Here is a 15,001-nt window from a genome sequence, read left to right as displayed (position 1 = left end):
ATCAAAAAATATATAAAACCTATCACTGGGCAGTAAGTCAGATTGAAGAAAGAAATGTTTGGAGTGTGAATCTTAAAATTTCTCAAACTTGTGAATGTTAAAAATTCTCAGATCCTACCTTAGAACATTTGGTTAAGGCTATTCCCCATTTTAAACAATGGAAATACTTGATCAGGAATGTGAGAACTTTACATTACTCCACCCATATTTAAGCATACTTTAGGGGAAGATAAAGTTGTAAAACTCCTTACTGAACAATGAAAAAGTACTTAACTCATACTTATAGTGAGGCAAAAGCCTTAAGCTAAGTCTATTTTTAGATCTAATACAAAAAGGTGCTAAGTACCTATAAAAGTCAGGCAACTTGCAAACTTGCAAGGGGAAAAGAGGTGTGAACTTACTCAGAAGTTTTAGTCTACCCAGAGAAGTTGAGAACTAAAGAAGGTGTGAATTAAGAATGGTCAGTCCTTTGGAAAATGTCTACTATGATTGGTAGATGTGAAAACTTAGGGGAGGTGACATAGGAGAAAATTCTCTTTAAAAGGAGGTCAGAAAGGCCTCTGAGGGAGTTCAGCTTGCAAAAGCTGAATTGAAGGACTCGGTGGCTGAACTTAGTTGAGCTGAGGAGCTGAACTGGTGGGTCTCTCTGAACACTAGAATCTTGCTTGGGACAAATCTTGTGGTGAGTGGATTAAAGACTGATTGATCTCTCTCTTAAGGCTTAAGCCTAAACTGGCCTAGGCTGGCCTAGCCCTTTTCTCATTATTTCCTCTTACTCTCTCTCTCCCTTTGTGGGAGATTGCCAGCAGCTCCCACAAGAAAGGAAAGATAGAAGGTTATCTCCTTGGGGGAAAGGAACTGAAGCTGTGGGGGATGGTAAGAGAGAATCAGACACTGAATTGTGTGGAAATCGAGCTACACAGACCTAGCTCTGTCCTTCCACTTCACAAGTACATGAGACAGTGAGGTGATGTTAAAACAACACCATGGGAATCAGAAATGAGTTTAGAGATTAGTAGAGGGCAAAGCCACAGTTCCTTAAAGCCGTGCTTTAATTACAGACTGTTATGGCTTAATGATTGGGGTAAGAGAAGCAAAGGTGATTCACAGAGACAAAGGAAACTACATAAGAAAGACTGAGCATGACTAGAGGCTGAGCTCCAGGAGAGAAAGAGAGATAGGTGAAAGAAGTGGAAGTAAGGAAGGAAGATAAGTGGGTAAGTGGTGGGCTGGTCCTGTGTAGCTCATCTTTATTGACATTCATATGCAAAGATACATAATGCATATTAATGGAGATACAGTGGATTGTCATTGGTTCAGATGTAAATCGTGACAAGATAGGGGCCCATCTTTTTTCAGCCTGGTGAGAACAAAGAAACCTGATTTCATGCTGTAGCAGTCCACAGCTGTGTTTACTCAAGACAGATAATTAAGTCATAAAGTTAGACCTGAGAAGAGCGCATTCTCTGCCCTGCGCATGGCCAGTGAGGCAATGAACTTTGATCCTAACTAGTTTGGGCAAGAAAGTAGGTTTCTTTGTTCTCCCCAGGCTGAAGAAGGATCCACCCTTATCTTATGACAATTTACCTTTCTACCAATGATAATCCCCCATGTCATTAATTACTATGCATTATGTATCTTTGCATATGATAATCAATAAATACAGGAGCCCACAGGCCCAGCAAGGCTTTTACTACTCATCTTTCTTCCTGACTACTATCTCTCTCTCTCATGGAGCAGGCCTCTGGCCATGCTCCGTCTTTCTCCTCTATTGCTCTTATCTCTATCATTAAGCCGTAACAATCCGTGTCAATAGCATGGGTTTAAGGACTGTGGCTTGTCTCTAATGATCTCTAAGCTTATTTCTGATGCCCATGATGTTATGTTGTGGTCTTCTCACTGTCTCATGTATCTATGAAGTGGAAGGCCGGAGCTTAAGTCTGTGAAGCTCGATTTATATATGATTCGATGTCTGGTCTCTTTCTTGCCATCCCTCCGGCTTCAGATCCTTGTTTCCCCCAGAGATAAACCTCTATCTATCTTTCCTCTTGTGGGCGAGGGTTGCTGGCCAATCTCTTGCCTCACATGCCTAAACCTGTTGGGATCAAAGTTCAGTGCCTTTCTTGCCATGCGCAAGACTGAGTATGCGCTCTCCTAAGACAATCCTTACATTTTAATTATTTCCCTTGTCCATACATAGGTGTGGACTGCTACATCCTTTCATTAATTCCTTAATTTGTATTAATTAAAATCTCTATAAAACCCAGCTGACTTGGGTATATTTAATATTTGGGAATTTTCCCATGGTGACCACTATATTTTTTATTTGAAACCATATTTTCGCAGTCACAGTTTAAGGCAAACACTCTTTTAACTGTAACAGGAGTGAGTGAGGTATAAAATGAATTTTATCAATCAGAGCTAGTAGTATCTATATTCATATATATTTTCTGTATCTAATCATTATGTTAATGTATTTTGCATAAAATTTAAATATCAGAGATATAAAACTTAATCATGTATTTGTAATTGTCATTGTATAACACTTTTACTCCATAGATTTTCAGAAACGGATTATTTATTACTGCTGTAGGTATGACACTTGCATAATTATCTCTGCTATTGCCAAATTGTATCCACTAATATGTTACCTTATAATTAAATTGTATGTCAATATGTTTTCAATATGTGTTTTCATTTATAGGATTTTTTCCTGGTTCTTCCTGGAGACTTGCTTGGTGATATCCTTTGTTGTACCAGTTAGCTTTTATTTTGTCTCTGGACCATCCAGTTCTGAGGAGTCTATCCGCCTTCACCACATGCTTACATCATCTGGATCTTCTTTATCCACCCTCTTCTCTTCAATATCCAGCCAGTCTTCTTTGAAGGCTCTCTGACTTTGTTGGTGATGCTGATCCTAGAGGCCTGTAATTTAATGGTTCCTGAGGAAAATGAAAGGGGTCCAGTTAATAATTCCTTTGCAGAAGGGAAGAGCTCTTCTCTGGCTTTTGTATTAGCTGTTTTTTGAAGTATTACTTATTTACAATGCCATAAACTAGGGAAACAACACTGGACCAGAGAAGGCCGGGAGATTCAAATAATTCTAGGTTTGGAAGAGGCACTTTGACCTGTCTTGGTGGTGTCAAACCAGAAGGCTGCCAACCCCCCCCCCCCAAAACAACAACAACAACAACAACAACAACAACAACCAAACAAAATATTATTTTATTTCCTTCCTCTGGAATTCTGAACCAGGAACTATGTGTAATAGCAGCTCTTGTTGTTTACCAACAATAACAACTGTCTACCAACTCCCTAATATCTTTTACCTGTTGTAAGAATTAAAATAGTTGAGGCCATAAACTGTGGTGATTAAAATAGTGGAAGATATAAATTGTAGTAGATATAATAAGAGTGGATGAGTAAATTGTGACCGAAGAAAATGTTTTCACTACAGTGTCTTGTTTTTAAATCAATATATAAGGTGGTCGCCAGGGAAATATTCCCAATTATGAATATGCCCAAGTCAACTGGGTTTTATAGAGAATTTTATTAATACAAATGAGGAATTAAAGAAAAGGAGAGAAAGAGAGAAAAAGGGGAATAATGAGAAAAGGATAGGCTAGCCCAGGGCAGCCCTGGCCAACCCAGGCCTAAGCCCTTAAGAGAAAGATCAGTCAGTCCTTAATCACTCACCACAAGATCTGTCCAAGCAAGGATTCTAGTGACACCAGGCCAGCATCATCTCAGCTGCCTCCACCAGCTCAATCCTCAATCTGAATGTCTCTCTGAATGAATCTGAGCTCCTATTTAAAGGGCATTTTCTCCCATGTCACCTCCCCTAAGTCCAATCACAGTAGACATTATACAAAGGACAGACCATTCTTAGTTCACACCTGAGTAGACTAATCTTTTGAGTAATTTACACCAGGGAAGCTCTGAGTAAGTTTCTCACCTCTTTGCTCCTTGTAAATTCACAAATTGCCTGACCTTTATAGGTACTTAGCACCCCTTTGTATTAGTCCTAAAATTAGGCATAACTTAAGAACTTTTGTCCCACTATAAGTATGGGTTTAAGTACTTTTCATTGTTCAGCAAAGAGTTTACAACTTTATCTTCCCCTAAGGCATGCTTAAGTATGGTGAAGTAGAGTTCTCACATTCCTGACCTAAGTTACTTTCACTGCCCAAATGGAGAATGGTCCCAATGGGGAATGGTCCCAATGGGGAATTTTAAAGGTTCACAATCCAAACCTTATGAAGTAGGGTCTGAGAATTTTTTAAGGTTCATACTGTCTTATTTCAAGTTCTTTTATTTATTTATTTATTTATTTGATTTTTAGAAAAAGTTTAGAATATTTTCCCATGGTTACACGATTCATGATCCCTTCCCTTTTCCTTCCCCTCCCAGAGCTGACAAGCAATTCCATTGGGTTATACATGTATCATTGTTCAAAACCATTTTCCATGTTTTTCATAGTTGCAAAAGAGTGATCTTTTAACATCAGAACCCCAATCATATCCCCACTGAACTATAGGATCAATCATTTGTTTTTCTTTTGCATTTCTGCTCCTACAGTTCTTTCTCTGGATGTGGATAGCATTCTTTCTCATAAGTTCCTCTGGATTATCTGGATGTTTTAAGTTCTTGTAATACATTTAAGTTTAATTCTCTTTATTTCTTTAAATTTCTTTATCTTTTTCCACTTCAGATGCTTCTATTTATTTCCAGTTAAGTGAATTTTAACTGGAGTATATTACTGGATGCATACACCCTCAACAGCATACAGATGGATGAGTTTGGATATGGTTAGCAAATTCTTTGGAGTCAGTGACACATACTGGTTCCAATGACATAGATGGATGGTTTGGATGAGGATTGTATTGAGATTATCTATGGATTTGTCAGTACTGGTTCTGCCATGTCTATTAACATGTATATCAGAATCTGACAGGACTGTCTTTTATAATGCTCTCTACAAAATAAACTTAAGGGGAAGCTAGGGGCTTAGTGGATTGAAAGCTAGACCCAGCAATGGGAGTTCCTGGGTTCAGGACCTAGTTCTGGCCTCAGACACTTCCTAGTTGTGTGACCCTGGGAAAGTCACTTAACCACCATTGCCCAACCCTTAACATCCTTCTGCTTTAGAACTAATACACAGTATTGATTCTAAGAGTGAAGGTAAGTACTTAAAAAAATAAAGTTAATTTAATCTTATTATAAAAACATGGTAAGGTGAATGAAATTGATTGCTGCAATGTATTCTCTTATATTTGGTATTGGTAGTCCTATATTCCAGTTCACAATGAATAGAAGAATAATTTCTACTTGGGACTTGCATCTGCAAATACAATCCTTTTTAACTGTAAGTCATATATCAATTGGTATTCCCTGGACATACCAATATTGAGAAATGTAGGTCTATTTTCCTTAATATTAAAACTCTTCCTAAGTCCCTTCATGTATATTGTCTATTTCTTTCCATATTTACATGTATAATCCTAAGGGAAAGTTACAAATTCTTCCAAGCAAAGACCACACATCTCCCCCAAAGAGCAAATCAGTCCTTCTACCTCATTTCCATTAGCTAGCCATGGTGTTGAAAGAATTGGTGCCCATATTTGGATATAACATGATAATGCCTTCTTTCTACCTTTCCATCACTACTTGATCTGAGACCTTTCTATTGCCCAAGTAGCTGATGGTTAACCATTTTAGTTGCTGCTATTCTTTTGAGAATTCTGAAAGTTTCCATCAACTACTCAATAGCCATTTTGAAGTGATCACTTTTTCCACTCTCTTTCCCCCCAACTTTTTCCCTTAAGCTCCTTTAGATGCTTGTAGGATACAAACTCAGACCTGAGGAGCATCTCTGCTTATCTCTAGTCCTTCCTATAACCTAGATTTGCTACAAAGAATATCATTCAATAACCCTCATTAAGATTTGCAACTTCTATGACCTCTTTCCTTATTTAATTGGAGAGAGCTCTTAGAGCATTAGAATTGGAGTCTAACCTGAGGAGCTGGCAACCCATCTCCATTCTAGGCATCCAAAGACTTACTATATTGCTTACAAAGTATCTTTTAATAAATGTCATTGGGATTTGTAAATTCTAAATCTTTCTCCTTTTTCTTCCCTAGCTATGCTGCATTGGTTTATCTCTAAATCAATGTTTTAGAAGTAAATTGCTACTAAATGTAGGAAATTATATGAAGAGGAAAATTCCCCTTAAGTTCCGTTTGCAATTTCTTTCTAGGATTTAGAAATGTAACTGATTCATTTGTATTATAGATATAGAACACTAAAACATGTTAGTAGGAATGAAAATAATTTGTAATAACTGCCCTGGCCCTCATGTGGAGACAGGATTATAGGAAAGGACAAGCCAAGTTTTGTAATAGAAATGCTTCTAGTGCTTTTTTTTTTTGGGGGGGTGTTTTATTTTATTGGTGTTTATCCAAATTTATTGTTGCCTATTGTTTTTACAGGTGGCATATGAACAGTAGTAGATTCCTAGGAAGTGACTTTGTAGCAGTCCACCCCTATTTAGGGACAAGGGAAACAGTTAGAATGTACAGAGTGGCTTAGAAGAGAGCATGCTCAGTCTTGCGCATGGCTAGGAAAACACTGACCCTTGATCCCAGCTTCCCCCAGGTTAGGCGGGAAAACAGGTTTCTTTGTGTTCACCTGGCTAAGAGAAACCACACCTATACCTTATCGTTAACCAATGATAATCATCCCTATGTATTGTGATATTTGCATATCAAAGAGATTAAAAGGAGAGCCACAGCAGTCTCCACCCTCTCTTGGATCTTAGCTCTCACCTATGTCTGTCTTTGCTGGAGCTTGGCCTCTGGTCAAGCCCCATCTTTAATTCCTTTCCTTCTCTATCTCTCTCACCTGGGACCTGGCCTTCGGCAAGGCACTTTCTTTTCTCTATCATGTCTCCAACCTGTGTGGTATTAAATTTGGATCACTGGACAAAATTAAACTTTTGAGAGGTCCACTGATTGGAGTAAAGCTGTGGCTCCTTTGTAATCAATATGGCCTGGTTTCTGACTCATTTCTGCCATCTCATATCTGTAACTTGGCTCTGCCATGCCCCTCACGGAATCCTAAACTACTATCCTTCCTCTATCTTTCTTATCTTGTGGCTTCTCACTAGGGAGAGGCTACAGACTTTCACTAACCAGGACAATTCAAAAGGGAAGCATAAACAGACCCACAAAATGGAAGAGGATAGCAGAATGGTCTAAAAAGCATGCTCCAACAATGTGGTGTTACAAGAAAAATAATTGTAACATAAAGGTTCACAATGAGTTGGGTTTTTTTTTTTTCTAACCTGTGTATTGGCTCCAGGGCAGAAGAGTGATAAGGATTAGGTAGTAGGGATTAAGTTACTTGCCCACGGTCACATAGCTAGGAAGTGTCTGAGGTCAGATTTGAACCTAGGACCTCCCATCTCTAGTCTGGCTCTCAATCCACTGGGCCACCTTGCTGCCTCTTCACAATGAGTTTTTTTTTTATGGGTTAGAAAAAAAATCTATTAAAAAATCTATTCTCAGGAAAGTGTGTGGATTGTCATCTGCGATTTCAAATAAGGTAACAGTAAAAATAAAAAAGAGGAAAGTAGAGAAGCTATATTATAATGGAAAGCACCATTGATAAACCAAAACCAGCACTTAATAAATATCCATTGAATGGCAGCTTTGAGTGTTGCATTTTGAGTTTCTTTGTTCTTTTGAACACATAAAACTACTCCCTACTAATTCTGGCAGGTAGAGTATAGTTTGTATTATTTGAATTTCCTTTCCTTTATATTTGATGGTCTTTCTCCTTGTTGCTTCTTGCTTACAGAAATTGTATGACATTGGAATGGTAAAACTAAACCATCAACTATAATTAAATATGATCATTAAATAACTAATCATTAATTAAATAGTTAATTTAACCATTTACTATATACCTTGCTGTTTGCACCAAAGGATTTTTCTTTTCTTTTCTTTTCCCTTTCCTTTCCTTTCCTTTCCTTTCCTTTCCTTTCCTTTCCTTTCCTTTCCTTTCCTTTCCTTTCCTTTCCTTTCCTTTCCTTTCCTTTCCTTTCCTTTCCTTTCCTTTCCTTTCCTTTCCTTTCCTTTCCTTTCCTTTCCTTTCCTTTCCTTTCCTTTCCTTTCCTTTCCTTTCCTTTCCTTTCCTTTCCTTTCCTTTCCTTTCCTTTCCTTTCCTTTCCTTTCCTTTCCTTTCCTTTCCTTTCCTTTCCTTTCCTTTCCTTTAAAAAATAAAGATTTTTTTCCCCTCTGATAATGATAGTGAATCAGTGGAGCTTCTAGTGAGTCTCTGGAGCAGGAACAGTGTATAAGAGAGAGCAGAAGCCTGATTAATGCTAGCTTCGGTTTCTCTCCCCCTTGAGGGAAGCCATTGTCAGTTGTAACACTAAGTTCCTTGAGGAAATGGCTGGAGGGCAATTGAAGACAAACTTCCCCTATCAACCAAAACTATGGATGTCCCCAGTGCCTCTCCCTCAAAAGGGATCTAGAGGTAGATCTCAGCAAGGGGCCTTGCCTCAGAGAGGGTGGCTTCAGGAGACTTTTTGTGGTATTTGACTCTTGTTCTATATTGCATGCCCTTTCAAACTATATTAAGAGGATCGACAAGAATCTGACTGATTTATGAAGGGTTTAATACAGGATCTCAGGTAAACTTGGTAAAGGTAGGAGGGGATAGGTTGCCCAGTTGTTTCCTAAATGATCCTTGGTGTGAATGGCATGAAACTTTGCTCATTCAAATTTCACTGACCCTTTCCAGCTAAAATAATTGCTCTATTACTTTATATATCTATTTGGTCTAAGAGACTGTAAAAGGAATAAGTGCAGGAAGGCAGGAAAGGACAAGAGAGCTGGGCTCTCCTTTCTGTGAGTCCACAGCACCCCCTTTGGAGTCTGAGATAGCTTCTCCTCAAGTTTGACGTGGTTGGGGGATGTTTGATTGAAGAAAGATCTCTAAGATGCTTGAAAGTAGAACAGGATTCTCCCAGGTGGCTTTCTGTGAAAAACCCAACCTCAGAAATAAGTCTTCTCAGGTCAAGGACTCGACTCCAAAAGCCCTCAGAAGCTCCTTAGAACTCTCTCAGGTCCATTTCTTTCCCAGAATCTTTTGGTCTCTCCAATTGACACAGACCCTGCTTTAGCCCTGGTATCAGGGTTCAAAAAAATCCTCCCCTGCACTTATCCTTACATTCTCTATTGGCACTTTGGTTTTTTTTTTATGTTCAGATGATCTAGGCAGGGTTTTTGTTTTGTTTGTTTTTTAGTATTATTTCTTGTCTTATAGCATTCAGATTTTTGACTTGTCATATTCTTCTGGGAGACCTATAATCCTTAATCTGGATCCAGGTACCCTGTCTCTGAGATCAATATACTTTGTACAGGGATTATGTTTCCTTCCTTACTCTTTCCCTCCCTTCCTCTTTCCCTGCTCCACTTCCTTCCTTCCTTTCTAACCCTTGCTTCTTTTATTATTATTATTTATTATCATTAAAAATTAAATTAAGAATATTTTCCCATGGTTACATGATTCATATTCTTTCCTTCCCTTCATCCTCCCCCTTCCCAGAGCCAACAAGCCATTCCACTTGGTTTTATATGTATTATTGTCCAAAACCTATATCCATATTATTAGTATTTGCAATAGAGTGATCATTTAGAGCCTACCTCCCCAATCATATCCTCATGGAAGGAAGATGACTTTGAGGAGTTTGTGGTAACCCTGCATCAAGCAAGTCTATCAGAGACCTGTTTCCAAATTAAGAGTTGTCCCTCGATTGGGGAATGGCTGAACAAATTGTGGTAGCTGATGGTGATGGAAAACTATTGTGCTGTAAATAATAATGAACTGGAGGATTTCTATATGAACTGGGAGAACCTCAAGGAACTGATACAGAGTGAAATGAGCAGAAGCAGGAGAACATTGTATACAGAAAGTGCAACATTGTAGAACAATCCAATGTAATGGACTTTGCTATTGGTAGCAAAGCAACAAGCCAGGATGCTCCTGAAGGACTTATGGGAAAGAATGCTAAGCACATTGAGAAAAAGAACTATGGGACTAGAAATGCAAAAGGAAAACATATAACATCACTATCACATGTCTATAGGGGTATGTGATTTGGGGGTTAGGCTTTAAAAACTTGCTCTATAACAAATGAATAATATGGAAATAGGTATCAAGTGATAGCATTTGTACAACTCAGTGGGATTGCTTGTTGGCTCTGGGAGGGGGAAGAGAAAGAAACATGTAAACTTGGAAAAATATTTAAAAGTTAAAAGAAAAAAAAGAAAAAAGGAGACCTGTTTCCAACAGTATGTGTTCACATGATGTTAGTCACATTTTGGTAATTTTTGCAATATTTCAAACTTTTTATCATTATGATTATATTTGTTGTGGTGATCTGTGATATTTTATGTTACTATTGTACTACTAGGCAGGTGGCAGGGGAAGTCTGGGAGGAAGGGCCTAGACTTTGGAGGCTAGCTATGGTTTGAAGAAGCTCAGGCCCTGAAAGCCGCAGGTCAGCGCCCCGGGCAGCGTTTGGATCGTTCGGTGTGCCGAAACGCCCGTGGGTGTCCAGGTAGGGTGAGGTGGGAAAAGAGTTTGTGGAAGAGGTGGGATGGGAGCCGGGCGGGATCGGGAGGAGCGAGGCTAGTCCAACTCCTGAGAAGGCGGGATGCGAGAGCTGTGATGGGCCGGGTTCCAAGCGAGGTCAAGGACGAGGAGAGAAGGAGGAGAAGTAGAAGCGGAGGCAGGCAGCTGGAGTGACCGGGTTAGAGTGAGGAAACGCCCAGCCCCCGGTCCCGCTAGCCTGGCGCGAGTTCCCAGATACTTTTCCCTGCTCGGAAGGGCAAGTTCCGCGGCAGAACCATTAGATGGCAGTGCCCATTGGGACCGGCTCTGTGTGACGTCATGAAGGAGGTAGGGCGTATGCAGATGAAGAGGCCTCTGGTCCGGCGTTCTCCGACCGGTTCCTGCAACTGGGAACCAGAGATTTGGTGGGTTCAGAGGGGCATCGACCCTTCGGTCAGGTTTGAAGCGCTGGAGGTGTGTGCGATTTGCATGTCTGCGGCGTGTCGTGTGAGAAGCGGAAGTGCTGTGTAAGTGAGCCTGACTAAGGAGGGTGTGCGTGCTGAGGGCGTGTGGGTGTGCGCGAAGGGAGAGCATACTTACCTGGCAGGGGTGATTCCATGATCACGAAGGTGGTTTCCCCAGGGCGAGGCTTATCCATTGCACTCCGGATGGGCTGACCCCTGCGATTTCCCCAAATGCGGGAAACTCGACTGCATAATTTGTGGTAGTGGGGGACTGCGTTCGCGCTCTCCCCTGATATTCTTGTATGCAAAAAAAGATTACAATTTTTTTCTTCTTTACATTCTGTACAGGTTACGCTTTACATCGCATGCTTTTCAAAAGCTTAGCTGTATTTTCAGGTTAAGATAATCAAAACTTTTGTTCTTGAGAACTTTTGTTGTGCTTTGTGTCTTTTTCCGTGACAATGAATCTTTCTCTTTTCCTCCACGGTATTTGACTGGCAATTTCCGCAGTGACCTAGACCTAATTCCATATTGTCATTTGCACCCAGCCATATCTCCATCGAACCTTGTGATCAAGCAGTTGTTTTTCTTGTTTCTACTTCCACAGTTTTTCTCTGGATGTGAATAGCATTCCTTCTCTGAATTGTCCTGGATGATTGAATAGCAGAGATGTCCATTACTATTCAATTGTTCCACAGTGTATCCCCTCTCTGTGTATAAAGCAAAAGAACTGCCTGAATTTAGCCCCTTCGCAGGTCAAAGAGCTTGTGGGGGGAGCATACATTCACTTAATAAGGTGATCTTGCCCACGTAGATACACAGGAGAGATTATAGGGAATTTTGGGAAAATTCTAAGGACTTCTGGGGAATGAAGTCAAAAGTTCAAAATCTCAATTTATCCAGCATCAAGAAAGCAATTACTGATAAATGGGTAAAGGACATGAACAGGCAGTTCTCAGCCAAAGAAATCAGAACTATTAATAAGTACATGAAAAAGTGTTTTACATCTCATAATCAGAGAGATGCAAATCAAAACAACTCTGAGGTATCACCTCACACCTAGCAGATTGGCTAACATGACAGCTATGGAAAGTAATGAATGCTGGAGGGGATGTGGCAAAGTAGGGACACTAATTCATTGCTGGTGGAGTTGTGAATTGATCCAACCATTCTGGAGGGCAATTTGGAACTATGCCCAAAGGGCGATAAAAGACTGCCCTTTGATCCAGCCATAGCACTGCTGGGTTTGTACCCCCAAAGAGATAATAAGGGAAAAGACTTGTACAAGAATATTCATAGCTGCACTCTTTGTGGTGGCCAAAAATTGGAAAATGAGGGGATGCCCTTCAATTGGGGAATGGCTGAACAAATTGTGGTATCTGTTGGTAATGGAATACTATTATGCTCAAAGGAATAATAAAGTGGAGGAATTCCATGGAGACTGGCACAACCTCCAGGAAGTGATGCAGAGCGAAAGGAGCAGAACCAGGAGAACATTGTACACAGAGACTGATACATTGTGGTACAATCGAAGGTAATGGACTTCTCCATTAGTGGCAATGCAGTGTCTCTGAACAATCTGCAGGGATCTAAAAAACACTATCCACAAGCAGAAGATAAACTGTGGGAGTAAAAACTGATGAAAAGCAACTGCTTGACTACAGGGGTGGAGGGGATATGACTGAGGAGAGACTCTAAATGAACACTCTAATGCAAATACCAACAACAGGGAAATGGGTTTGAATCAAGGACACATGTGATACCCAGTGGAATTGCGAGTAGGCTATGGGAGAGGTAGTGGGAGGGAGGGGAGGGAAGAAAAGCAAATTATCTTTGTTTCCAATGAATAATGTTTGGAAATGACCAAATTAAAAAAAAAGGCAATTACTTTTAACTCTCTCAAATCTCATTCTCCCTTAAATTTCCAGCCGTAGTTTTTTCTCTTGCCCTCTCCACCCCTTTTCTATTTTTATGCTCCTTGGAATGTGGAGGATATGTAGAGGGGTTTTTTACAGCAGCTATTTGGAAAAAAGATAAAGGTTAAACATTTGTAAAAACTGATTGAGAACTACATGTTCTCCCCCTTGCCCTTAAGTATGTTTGAGGAAGTTTGCAAGTATCACATCGAATTGTCAAATATATACATATAGGTTGTGGAAATTGCCATCTTGAGTGAGATGGAACTGAAAGGTTCATGTGATTATAAGAAGTCAGATGCAGTTGTGAGGCTGGCCTAAGGTGAACTTATTTTCTCAACATTGTTACTCTTAAAAGAAGTTACACTTCATAAATTATATAACTGATAAAATTGGGTTTAGTCTAAACAAAAAAACTTATGGAAAAATACAAAGTTACCATTTAAAAGTAGGTAGAAACTAATCAGCAACATTTTTCAACTTTCTTCAACCTTCCCCTTTCTTAAAATTAAAGAAAAACAATTAGAGACCAAAAGCTAAAAAAAAAAGACAAAACTTAAAATAACATGATTGCCTGCAGAGAAAATAGCCACATTAGCAAAAAATTGAGAGGCTTGATGACCTTTTCGAGAAATGAAGGAAAGCGCTGAAAGATTGCCCTTTGATCCAGCCATAGCACTGCTGGGTTTGTACCCCAAAGAGATAATAAGGAAAAAGACATGTACAAAAATATTCATAGTTGCTCTCTTTGTGGTGGAAAAAAGTTGGAAAATGAGGGGATGCTCTTAAATTGGGGAATGGCTGAACAAATTGTGGTATATGTTGGTGATGGAAAACTATTGTGGTGAAAGGAATAATAAAGTGGAAGAATTCCATGGGATCTGGAACAATCGCCAGGAATTGATGCAGTGAGAGGAGCAGGAGCAGAACTAGAACATTGTACAGAGACCCATACACTGTGGTACAATTGAATGTAATGGACTTCTCCATTAGTGGCAATGCAGTAACCCTGAACAACTTGGAAGAATAAACGAGAAAAATCACTATCCACATCCAGAGGAAACACTGTGGGAGTAAAAACACCAAATGAAAAAAACTGCTTGAATACATGGATTGAGGGGATATGGTTGGGGATGTAGACTCTAAATGAACATCCTAGAGTAAATGACAACATGGAAATATGGTTCTGATCAAGGACACAAGTAATACCCAATGAAATTTCGCGTTGCCTATGGTGGGTGGAGGGGAGAGAAATAATTTGATTATTGTAAGCAAGGAATAATGTTCTAAATTGAGTAAACTAATTCAAACGGGGGGGGGGGGAATTTTACAAAGAAGTAAAAATGTAACCTTTAGCAACTAGTGAAATTTTATATGTTGAGTTTAACGAAGCATAGCAATGCAAAGGTAAATATCGCGTGGTGGAGAAAAGAAATAACTATTTGCTTAACTCGCCATATAAAGCATAACAAAGAAAAAAGCGTGGTTAAATTGAGAAACTTAAGTAAGCAAAAGAAAAATTAATCTTTCTTTACGTACAAGAATATCAGGGGAGAGCGCGAACGCAGTCCCCCACTACCACAAATTATGCAGTCGAGTTTCCCGCATTTGGGGAAATCGCAGGGGTCAGCCCATCCGGAGTGCAATGGATAAGCCTCGCCCTGGGGAAACCACCTTCGTGATCATGGAATCACCCCTGCCAGGTAAGTATGCTCTCCCTTCGCGCACACCCACACGCCCTCAGCACGCACACCCTCCTTAGTCAGGCTCACTTACACAGCACTTCCGCTTCTCACACGACACGCCGCAGACATGCAAATCGCACACACCTCCAGCGCTTCAAACCTGACCGAAGGGTCGATGCCCCTCTGAACCCACCAAATCTCTGGTTCCCAGTTGCAGGAACCGGTCGGAGAACGCCGGACCAGAGGCCTCTTCATCTGCATACGCCCTACCTCCTTCATGACGTCACACAGAGCCGGTCCCAATGGGCACTGCCA

The 15,001-nt window shown here is 40.1% G+C and overlaps 2 non-coding genes across 2 annotated transcripts; one reads left to right on the top strand and one right to left on the bottom strand.

Annotated features, from left to right (window-relative positions):
- The first annotated feature begins 11,213 nt into the window (after positions 1 to 11,213).
- On the top strand, positions 11,214 to 11,377 carry LOC130454136 (U1 spliceosomal RNA). Its single transcript, XR_008911819.1, has one exon. It is a non-coding gene; the product is annotated as a U1 spliceosomal RNA (small nuclear RNA).
- Positions 11,378 to 14,548: 3,171 nt separating this feature from the next.
- On the bottom strand, positions 14,549 to 14,712 carry LOC130454125 (U1 spliceosomal RNA). The gene has a single exon (XR_008911809.1). It is a non-coding gene; the product is annotated as a U1 spliceosomal RNA (small nuclear RNA).
- Between the last annotated feature and the right edge of the window lie 289 nt (positions 14,713 to 15,001).

This window comes from Monodelphis domestica, chromosome 4 (assembly GCF_027887165.1).
Source record: "Monodelphis domestica isolate mMonDom1 chromosome 4, mMonDom1.pri, whole genome shotgun sequence".
Taxonomy (NCBI): Eukaryota; Metazoa; Chordata; class Mammalia; order Didelphimorphia; family Didelphidae; genus Monodelphis; species Monodelphis domestica.
Note: the sequence above shows the minus strand (reverse complement) of the source record. Positions and strands in the feature narration are given on the sequence as shown.